This window comes from Dermacentor silvarum, chromosome 3 (genome assembly GCF_013339745.2).
Source record: "Dermacentor silvarum isolate Dsil-2018 chromosome 3, BIME_Dsil_1.4, whole genome shotgun sequence".
Lineage (NCBI taxonomy): Eukaryota > Metazoa > Arthropoda > Arachnida > Ixodida > Ixodidae > Dermacentor > Dermacentor silvarum.
This window is the reverse complement of record NC_051156.1, coordinates 88,516,705-88,528,298: the sequence shown is the minus strand read 5'-3', so window position 1 is coordinate 88,528,298 and position 11,594 is coordinate 88,516,705. Positions and strand designations below refer to the sequence as shown.

Genomic DNA, 11,594 nt, shown 5'->3' with positions numbered 1-11,594 from the left:
TTCAGAGGCACCTAGAAAACTTAGTTTTCACCTGGCATACTTCATGAAATCCTACCGTCTCTTTCCATCAAAGTGAGTATGCTTAGCATAGCAGGTTTTTTTTTGCTTGCTTCAACAATAAGGCTCTGAGGTGGTATGAAAACTAACTAGCACTGTTAAGTCTTTCGGGGAAACAGGGAATACATTCAGTGGCTGCCGTTTCCTCTGGCTACTGCATTCAGTTACTGAGTTTTTTTACGTTTATTTTTTTGTTTTAATGCTGGTGTAGCATTCATTATCATGTGACATACTAAGTTTACATGCTATCTTCTATTTATCAGGTGAACCTCATGGAGGACTACGAGCGGCACGCCGTCCTGTTATTGGATGAAATGCAACTTGCATCGGGGCTCGCCTATGACCAAGGAACTGGAGGAGTCATTGGGAAACCAACCATCCCCTTATCAGATGGGACCCTCCCAGACGATGGAATGACTACACATGGTCTGGTTCTTATGCTCACTGGAGTGACCACCCGCTGGAAACAAACGGTGGCATAGCATTTTACATGAAATTCCTTTTGCAGTGCTACTGTGAAAGCTGTAGTTATTGACATTATCAAAAAATGTGAGGACATTGGAATAAAAATAGATGCAGTAGTCTGCGACATGGGTGGTGGCAATCAAGCACTTTGGAAAGAATATGGGATTGTTGTTGAAAGATACTGCCGCAACAAAGTGTCTTGTAGCCATCCATGCGATAACAGTTGGCAGCTTTACTTTATGGCAGACGTGGCGCATTTGTTCAAGAATCTTCGTAATCATCTTACCCGAGGACAGTCAATATTTTTGCCTGAAGATCTAGTCAGGAAAATTGGCTTATCTAATGAAGTAAGCCTTGTCCATGTGAAAAACCCCCTCGAACTCGACTATAAACTTGAGCTCAACATTGCACCTCACCTTAAACCTTCCTGCCTTGATCCCGGTCATTATGAAAAAAATGAAAGTTGGACTGGCATTCTCGCTGTTTAACCATGAGACAGCAGCTGCATTACGCCTTCTAGTTCAAAAACAGGCCCTGTCAGAAGATGCCTTGACTACAGCTTGGTTTTTTGAAACCGTTTTTAAATGGTTTAAGATAATGAAATCAAGAACTACCAAGCTGGCTATCAGCAAATTTATGACGCAAAGTATTTTGAGACGATTTCTTTCATGAAGGATGTCATGAGCTTGTTCTCAAAAATTAAGATAGGTGGCAGGAAACAGTTCTGGAAGCCCGTCCAAACTGGCGTTATTTTAGTAACTACAGTTGTCCTTGATCTCCAGGATTATTATCTTAATAAGAAAGGTTATGTTTGCATTTTGCTGTCAGGTTGGGCAAGATGCACTACCAAAACCTGTTTTCAACCCTCCGGTCTAAAAATCCAGTCCCCAGGCCACTCGAGTTTCGCTGTGCGATTCGTGCAGCAACAATGGCGCAGTTCTTCAGGCCAAGCAAATCTGGTAGCTATGACCATGACACTGGGCACTCGCTAATAGGTCTGAGCAGCCTGCCAGCAAGACAAAAGGAGAATGTCGACCCTACCAACATTGCTTTTCCTGATGACGTTCTTGCATTAAGTACTCTTCTTGAGCAAAGTCTTTTGAGTACCTTGCTGGTTATGTTGTAAATAATGTGCAGAAAAATATGTCTACTTGTTCTGAATGTCGAAAAGCTGTAACATGCAAAGATGCCAACACACTTACTCAGTTTAAATCTTATACAGAGAAGATACGGCTTGCTTTGCCTTCACCAGCTGTTCAGTTTTTGGAAAGTGCTGAAAATCCTTTCCGCGTGAACAGTGCACAACTTGTGCAGAATGAGCTAACACTTTCCCAGCTTGAGGAATGTGTGCTGCAAAGTGGTACACATGTGAATTGTTTTCCAGATTGTCACATTGCGAACAAACTGCTCAAAGTGTACTTGAAAACGAGGCTTCAAATATATTTGCGCAAAGAGAACCAGCGCTTGGCAGATATCAAGTCCACTGGGAAATGTGGCAGTAGGAGTATTGGTAAACAGGTAGCAACCAGTAATGTAAAATAACTTCAAGCTGGAAGCTTAAAGCGATATGTAGAGAAAATTAATTTCTCCTGTATTAGAAAACTGCCCTACTATTATACAAAAAACACAACTCCTACCGCAAGGAGACGCTTGATAAACCAGAAAAGAAAAGACTGGTTGCAATGCTGCCTTGAAGTTCCTGCTCCAGCTCGCTGTGACGTGGATTTTTAAGGCATCTGTTAGTTCTTTATCGGCTTAGTTCTTTATTGCTTCCAATGATCTACATTGTGTTCTAAAGCAGCCATGCACTGAGAGTTCCGGGGAAATTTACTGAGTTGGTGATGCCAGAATCCAAAAATATACTTTGAAATGCATGATGTCATACTGATGTAACAAGTCAAAACTTAAGATGTACTTTGACCTTCATTTTCTCTCCTAATAATGAACCTATTATCATAAAATGAATTACTGCAAAGTTGTGAAATAATATAATATACTCTAAAGTTGTGAAATATAATAGTCTAAAGTGGTTTAGTTTTTAAATTTTAGTGTTCCTTTAACACAACCAGAAAATATTTTCACGCCTTTTTTAATTTCTTATGAGCATTTCTTGACCCCAAGATCAATGACCTCGATCGCCCAAGTAAATGTTTTCTCTCCCTCTTTCTCTCTCTTTGTGTCTGTTGCAGAGTAGAGTGCACCAGCTCAGGTCAACCTCTCTACCTTTCGTGTAAATATATTCTCAATCTCTGTCTTTGCATCATTCTATGTTTAAGGATGTTTTGGTAGTGATATTGGCGACATGTTTGTTTTGAAAGCAAACATGTACCACTGCCCTTGGCAATCGTTACTGACCTGTGGTGCATGTAGGGATTGTCAGTGGACACCTCAACAAAAACTGCACAGGAGAGTCTCGATATGGACTCCACGGTAGATATTTGTGGAAACCGCCCACTAACCACAATGTAAGAAGAAAGAGCCCCGTGACCCAAGCTGGTTAACCTTGATGACTCAGCAATTGTGGTTAGCAAACTGTTCACAGCAGAGTCTTTCTAGGCACTAATTACTGTTACAATTGATGCAGTTGTGAACATAAAGGTAGTGCACAGGTACCGTGCCAGCCTTTACACCTTTATAATACTGAAATAGAGCCTAAAAAGCAATGATAAACTTACTCAGGGTTACTGTCATCATCGTTCAGCTCATCACAGACGTATGATGTGTCATTTGTGTAGTCCCTGTAAAGAGTTCAAAGGAACATCAGCAAGAGAAGCTCTTGCACATTATGCATATGCAAACGATCACAATACTTATCAATCCAGACAGTAATAAGAATTAGAGACGTACATTATGAACAGTAGCAGACTTAAAATGGAGCCCTAAAGCACGCCTTGGGCAAATGTTCTTGAGCTAAGCAGCCCCCACAGCTAACAATTTGACGTATATTCAGTAAATACGATTTCAAAAATTTTAATGGAGGGCTAGTGACACCATGAGTTTCAAGTTTGTCGGAGGATATTATAGTTAACCCAGTATCCTTACTTACTAACAGTAGCCTTACTAGAATCCAACAATATAAAACAACACGATATTCAGAATCAATAGCATTCTGAATGATATCTGTTCAAAAAATTAATCAATTAAATGCTGGAGTTTTATGTGCCTAAATCACGATCTAATTATGAGGTTCGCCGTAGTGGTGGTGGGGGATGGGTACTCCAAAAGAATTTGGACAAGCTGGGGTCTCTCTTATCTAATCCAATGCCAGTGTTCTTGAGGTTATGGATAACAGTGAGCACCTCATGTAGTGTGCCAGGAAAAGAGATAAAATGAGAAACCAGCACGCTTCAATTCACAATGCGAGGCTGGTCAATTAACTGATTTTAATTACCGTAACATTGCACACCATCCTTGTTTAGAAAGGAATTCAAACACTCCCATTGTTTCATAGTGTCGTTCTTATTCAAATTCTTAACGCTTCTAGGATTTTTAGCAGATTAGTTGAAACAGTGTAGTAATTTTTGTAGCGTAAAATTGAGGTCAATAATGCACAGCAATTAACATTAGGCTGATGTAATTGCAGGGATAGCGCAGCTCTTAGCAACAGCAGGCACCTGTGCATTTAGTACCATATATCACAATTTTTCAAGCTGCAGAACAAAATATTGGACAATGTTCACTTACAACGCTATTTCCTGACACGACCATGTCTCATTATGCTGGAAAGTTATCAAGCTTAGGTTCATGTTCTTGGCAAGGTTACATCTGCTTATCGAGCTGAAGTTATGTATCAAGAAGGTACATTTTGCAAGGCCAGGTGTTCATGGAGTGTGAATTAAAAACAAGAATAAACAAGGTACTCTTAGGCTTACATGATATCTGAGTCAGAGTATCACAACTGGACATCTCGTCACTGAGGTAGTCAGTCCTAAAAATTTGGTAAAAGTGCATACAGTGCCAATTGTTATGCACAATCACTTGCACATGTCATACAAAATATGAATCAGATTGCATACCTGTATAGATTGAGACCTGGTGCATCAACATCATGTCTCGGCGTAGAGCAGAACGGCCTCAACTCTGACGGTACCTCTTCACTGTATACCAGCCTGCCTTCAGTTTGAACACAGCTGTCACAAACAGATAATGGGCTGGCCTGGGCCCCTGCACAATAAAAACAAGTTTTTAAGACACATTCATTGACTGTCAAATTTTTACAACGAAGAACAAATAGCAGTCATGCTCTCACCAACAGATGGGTTCTTGATGCATGTCTATATAAGCCTTTGACTTCTGTGCGTGAGGAATTGTTTGAACATAAACATCACACATCTGCGACTCAGCTTCCCGCACATCACTGTGCTGTGTGGTGGTGGCAGCTTGGCAACTCAAGTTACACTGATTGCTACTCTGCATGGTCGTCTTGCAGCTCTGCCACGCCAAGTGCTTCTTGGACATCATGCTGGCATACAAAAAAAATGTAGGCAGTGTAGAAGAAATTCGATTGAAAGCTAAACATAACGCCACTATCTCTTTTAGTTGAAATGCAACAGATCGTATTTATGGAAGCACTTTTACTAATTTCGACCATCCACATATCTTATAAAGTGCCTAGAGCTATTTGCTGCAGGTGCACAAGCTGACTACCTATGGGGCTTCCTCTACAGACTGAAATATACTGCTGAAATATACTGTGAGCTAGACAATGTTTTTGTTTATATTTTCTTTATTATTATTTTTACAGAGATGATCCTACTGATGCTGCAGCACGTTAAACATTTTCACATACTTCCATGCAGCGCAAATTAGTTGTTTTTTCAAGTGAAGCTGCGAGTACAAGTCGCCTCGACAGGGTTACAAAATAATGCAACCAAACCACAATGGCAGTGAATCTCGTGGTATTCTATGGTACTGCCGACCGCTCGCGATGGTGCATATATACCTCTATCACACGGGAATACTGCTCCGATCACGAAGTAGCTAATGATTTCGATCGAGTGCTTCTACATGTGTGCACTTTCGATCTCGCTCGATCCGGATCCACTCAATTGCAATCCGTCGCGATCATGTGCTGTCTGTACCATTGAGCTCCGTAAGCTCAACCGAGCTAATCAAGATAGTTGCACTGTGTAGCAGCCATAATTTTCGTTTTCACAAAAAAAAATTGCGCTCGGATGGGCACTTTCTGCTGCAGTGTGCTAGCATCTGATATTTACATGACCACTTAAAAAGTTCCTCCACGTACCTCCACTCTTCTTTTGACGGCTTTGTTTCGTGGCGCTGGTGGCTGGCTCAGCTTTGTTTGGTCGAACACTGTCGGCATGGCATCTGCGTTCAAGTGCCTACGAAAGTATGGTTTTGCTAATCCGAAGGCTTCCATCAGATGAACACTATCCTTGTAGGCATCAGGTGCAAAATGATTGGAACACACGGCCGCTTGTTTGCTCTGGGACCAGTTGTCACGCCGGATAGCACTAATCCATCGCTCTCGAAGCACACTGTCGTGAGGAAAGTAGTGATAGCAAAGTCATTTTAGTTGTTGCGCGTTGTTTGAGTGGTTTGTGCAGCCAACAACGCAACACCACTTGCCACCCCTCATCACTTGCCCATCCACAGGGGACACAAATTCTCACGACAGCAACTTCTCACGCCAAGCACTAGCTCACGATCGTCGACTCCTCCATGCGCTCGTCACTGTCGTCTGCATGATCCCAGCATGCTCTGCGTGGAATATTCCTTACGTCATACACAATGTGGCCTGTAACTGAGGAGGAGGTAAGGTAGGCTGCTCGAGGCAATAAATTCATTTGTAAAAATTCTCTGCAACTCTCAAGCCTGCTTTTTTAGGACATGACAGAGGTATTCAGAGGAACAGACCCAGCGAATTTCATCAACATCCATTGACATCGAAAAATCACCGGAGTTGCCCATTAAATCATCAATTTCATAAATTTGAGATATTAAAGTGCTAGCTGCAAAAATAACTCCAAACTGACAGAACATTCTTTGTGGATTTTACCTTACTGGCAAGCATTTCTAAACAATTAAATTGCAAGTAAGTCAGGTTTGATGAAAACAAGTAACGGCGCTGAGCAACAGGACATGACTGAGGCAGACGAAGCGCTGACTTTCAACCAATATTTTATTGTGCACACAGCTATACAGGGGCTGGAATAGGCAGGAGGGAGAGGAGAACATATAGTAGGAATACATTATCAGGAAGATAGCCACAATGGAGAACGTAAACACAGCACAACTAAATGGTCGTCGTCATCCACGTGCAAGATACGCGAGTTCGTTCAGACAGATTGTTGACGTGTTTCATTCCTGCATGAAGAAACTAGAACTACTGAATTTCCCGATAACAAAGTTGGGTTCCTTCACCTTTAACTGTTTTATCTGACCATGTACGTGCTGATAGTATGCCCTCCCACTCCAAGAAGAGCCTCGTATCTTACAGCTTGGCGCATTCAAAACTTGTGAAGCGTGCGATTGCCAACTTTTGTTTAGGGGCTGCCTTGTCACAGTCATTCCTTCACACAATGTGCAGCTGTTTTGATTCCCAGGTGTTCAGACTGCAAATGGCAGGCTACCTGGAAGATTTACTGTCCACCATTATCGAATGTCTTTTAGCAGACTTGTAACAGCCAAGACCTGTAAAGCGTAACAATTAAAAAGAGAAAAGTTTGCATTCAAAAACTGCGGTCATTCCCTATTGCACCGAGTGTCTCATCGTATAAAAAAGGTAGCACATAAGGCCGGCATTAGAGTTGTTTTTTCGGCAAGTTCTCTAGTATGTGCCAAAAAGTGAATAAGGAAGAGACGGCACCCCCATATGTGATAAGAAACACTAAAATGACAGTTGATTGCTGCCACAACATAGTGTACGAGATCCCCCTATCCTGCAGTCGATTCTACATCGACCAAACTGACCGTTGTATTAATGACTGCCTCAGAGAACACTCCAATTTAATGAAGGTATGTGTTGGCAGCCACTTAGACTTCACAACCACAAATGGAGCTATGCACGGCCAACAGATTGAATGCTTCATCCGTGATGCCCTTCAAAATGTCAGTGACCTCGTCAGCCTCGGTCATCTCCTGGTCAACTTGTAGACACAAGGCCAGTGCGTCCTAGATGTACGACAAGTAGGACTCAGTTGATGTCTGGGTACATGCTGCCAGTTGTTTCTTGGCACTGCTGACCAAATAGGTTGTCAAATAGGTTGCGGTGCTGCTGCTTGAAGGCGCCAGCTGGTGAGATCGTCCTTGTGGGTTCGAAACTAGATGCGAGGAGTTCTGCCGAGGTGAAGTATGATGTTCGCCAGCATTGTAGTTGATCCCAGGCATTCTGTTCGCTGACACTCTCTTACATGCCGAGCCTCTCATCCACGTCAACGCTGTTTGTCCCAAAAGTCGTGGTGCTGTGGGAGGTGATAAACTGGGTGGTGGTCGCAGGCGTAGCTGGCGGTGACGTGTTGTCCCCTGGCAGCATTGAGGTAGACTCAAGGTGGTGTCTGTCCCGCACCTCAACCAAATGAATGTTCTGTGGAAGCACAGTAGGGAGACTATCTACAGGATGTATTTACAACGGTAGCAAGCACTGGCCAACATGAAGCAAGACACGTCATCAGCTCGCACATTGGCCTCTTATGCATGTACGTCCCACTAAATCCAAAGGCTCCAAGCACTAGCTCCAAGCACGTACAATGAAATCTCGATATAACGAACTTAAGGGACCGCGGTAAATAATGTTATTCGGAAAGGTTCTTATAGTGAAATTCGCAAAATTAACCATTCTGCCCATCAACCCATCAGTTCACAAGTTGTCACAATTTCAGCTATGCACAAAAACGTCGCTGTTGGCTCTTGGCACACGCTGTTACTATTTTCCATAGATCCCGCTGCCATGCACCACCGATGCACGGTATAACACTGAGTTACGCAAGTAAAACAGACACTGAGAAAACTACTGATGAAAAGGCAGCTGTCTGTAGCCAACAAAGTGCAATCTTGTTTGTTTTTCAAATTCCTTGCCGTGGGCACTGCAACTGTCTCACTCAGGACAGACACCTGAACTATTACAAAGAAAAGCGCATATAAATGACGTCTGGAAAGTGTAAAGTGCGATCGTGTGGCATCCCCGAGAGTACAGAGATTACCTTTCTCCGCGTGTGACGCTAGTACGGCACAGAAGCACGAAGGATGAGATGCGTCTCCGCGTTGCTAAGTGACACTTGTCTGGGCAAAGCATGCGCTCGTTTCTTGTTTGTTGTTGTTTTTCACATTCCTTGCTATGGACAACGGAACCAGTCCAAGCTTTCCACAATAGCTCACGTCTATGCAGGAGTGTTCGAGTCTGCAGACCTGGGTATGACAGGTGGGAGCCATTCTCCACCCACAGTGAGGATTTAACTTGCAGGTGAGTGAGCTTTTGCTTTTATTTAATAGAAAAAACATGTCAGGCATCTTGCACTGGTCAAGACACAAGAGCTCTCTTACACGAGGTATTGTCTGTGCAGGTGTGTTGGCTGAGACAGCTGAGAGTGCTCATGCTCCAATAAGGATTGAATGACAATTTTTGTTCAGTTAATGGTGGAAACGTGTAATATGTGAACTGTGGTTCCATTATGGCAGGATAGAACTTTTTGTTACATATGCTAGTGCAATGAAGGCTTTGTAAAAAACCATTAACTACACTCCTTTAAAGCAAGTATGCACATTATGCAAGTTCTTAGTAGTCCCCATTTGCTTAGTATAATCACTGCAATATTGCAAGGTCCCTGCTGCTAACATGCACAAGTGTCCACTATTTCTCCAAGCAAAACTGCATTAAAGAATTTACTTATCTCGTGACTATGTGGCTTAACAACGCACTGGATTAGGCAAGTTGAAATTGCAACTGCATGTCACGCTTGAATCGCACTAAAATGTTGGTCTGCCTATGTGTATGTCCATGTTTTCCTTTGATTTATGCACTGAAAGCCTGCTATAGCCACTATATATGCTTAATCAATGTTGCCATTGTTTGCAGTTGAGGCCACAAGCATGGCAGGTGCACTTGCACTCTCTGCTCCATTGGCTGGTGCTGTGCACCCAGGTCGTCATGCATAGGTGGACTGCTTTCTGCTGTTGATGGACAGGTGAGGCCAAATTTTTTTCACTTTGTCCTCATAGACATGCTTTCCAATGGAATATCAGGAAAAAGGGTCCTTGTATCATCGATTATTGCCACACATAAGGAATGTGACGTTACTGCTTAAACACTGTTGACTCCGAATAAAGACTTACATCGGCCTCAAGAAAAGTCAGCCTCATGTTTGTTACTTGAGACGATTAAAGCTAGATAATGGGTTAGTTTGGACTGTGAAACTTGTTATCAGCAAAAAAAGGGGCTTATGGAAAGGCACAGATACTGCAGAGCACTGGTGCTGAACTTCAAACCTTTTATTGAAGCAGTAGACACATTTAACATTAGGAGATAAGATCAGCAGGGTATGATTTCAGACAAGATATTGTGTCCCATGCAGAAATTTATGAGGCCTCCTAAAACGTCTTTGCTCGTCAGGTGCATAATTACCGTATTTCCCGGTCTATAAGTTGCACTCCGCTAAAACGGCAGTCCCCCTTTCAGAAAAAAAAAATTCCAAGGGCGATAACAGTGTCCCCATGCACAGTATTTGCGAATGCACACAGAAGGTCGCGCTGCGTAGTGGCCAACGAGATAAATATTTCAAAGAGTATCCGCATGGTGTTACTGTGCGATTATGTGCGGACGCGTATCAATTTCGTTAACAGCTTGTACCTATGCCATGGAAAAAAATAATAGCAACAGGATGTGCTGCGTGTGTCTCAGTGCACCAACTGAGCGGCGAAGGATGAAATAAAGCTTCACTCGTTTCCGCTGTACGCGTGTCTTAAAAAGAAATGGGCAGTGAACAAGCTCCGGATCGGCAAGCCTGAGGCACATCCAATGAAGGTTTGTAGCTAGCGCATGCTTTGTCACTGAAGTGTGTGCTGCAAACCTCTCCATGCCACCCCCCCCCCCCCACCAATCATCGCTTTTGTCTTAGTGGCAGGAAAAACTGAAGCAAGCAAAAAATTTGGGCGGCACACTGAAGTGCGTCCTCAACCTTGCCAGGAGCGTTGCATGGGAGCGCGGTTTCACGGTTTCCATAATGTTCACAGCTTCCGAAATTCTTCTCGGGCGAAAGCACACCACGGAGGCCGAGACTCGTGCAATTGTGAAGCGTTATGGGCAAAGGTACACTAAATACGGGCCACGGCACTGATCAGCTGCTTCCACATAGCCGCCGTGCACAGCGAAATGGTTCGGACTGGCTCGGATGTGGAATCGACGCGTACGACTACAGCTCAAAAAATGTGAATACTTGCAATTAATTGGCAATGCGCTTCAGCCACTTGCACGTCAAAACATTACAAAACAATTTTTATGTCAGCAAAAAACAACTATCTATTGATTAGGCGTTTAACTCTAAGATGAAGTTGCTATATGACCCCTTTATGAGTTAAAAACAAGCAAAACGTGCTTCCGGCAAACATGGAGGCTGCTGATTGGCCTGTTTGAAAAACGTCGTCATGTCCCGCCCCCATACGCATGTTCTGCAATGTCATTTTGACGTCAGGAGTTTGGAATCAAACCAACATGGAATCATTTTACGTTATAGCGCCCCAGGAGCCAGCCAGTCTCCTTCTCGCGCATGCTGCTGGAACCAATCGCCACAGCCGAAGTGGATAGTCCACTAGGTGGACTCTTACAGAATACCCCCCAGTCTAGCTTATAAGAATCGCAGATATAAAGAATTATGGGTAAAATGACCACATTTTATTGCATTTACAATTTTCTGACCATGCCTGTTCAAACTGGGTCCACATATAATCAACATATTCAATTGTACCATACTGTTACAACAAACATGTGAAACGCGATCACAGTAAAAGGAAGGTATGAACCAAGTTCTGAAGTTTGAAATCGCGACGGGACTTGGCGCATACTCTGCTTCAGTTTAGTGATGGCAGATGAGCGAGTGCTGCACATGAATTTCAGAAGC

At 43.1% G+C, this 11,594-nt stretch overlaps 1 long non-coding RNA gene across 1 annotated transcript; it reads right to left on the bottom strand.

The window, feature by feature from the left end:
- Positions 1-3,196: 3,196 nt before the first annotated feature.
- Positions 3,197-5,102, bottom strand: LOC125943871 (uncharacterized). Its single transcript, XR_007465955.1, has 3 exons — positions 4,772-5,102; positions 4,539-4,686; positions 3,197-3,260 (listed from the first exon to the last, which is right to left on the bottom strand). It is a non-coding gene; the product is annotated as an uncharacterized LOC125943871 (long non-coding RNA).
- Between the last annotated feature and the right edge of the window lie 6,492 nt (positions 5,103-11,594).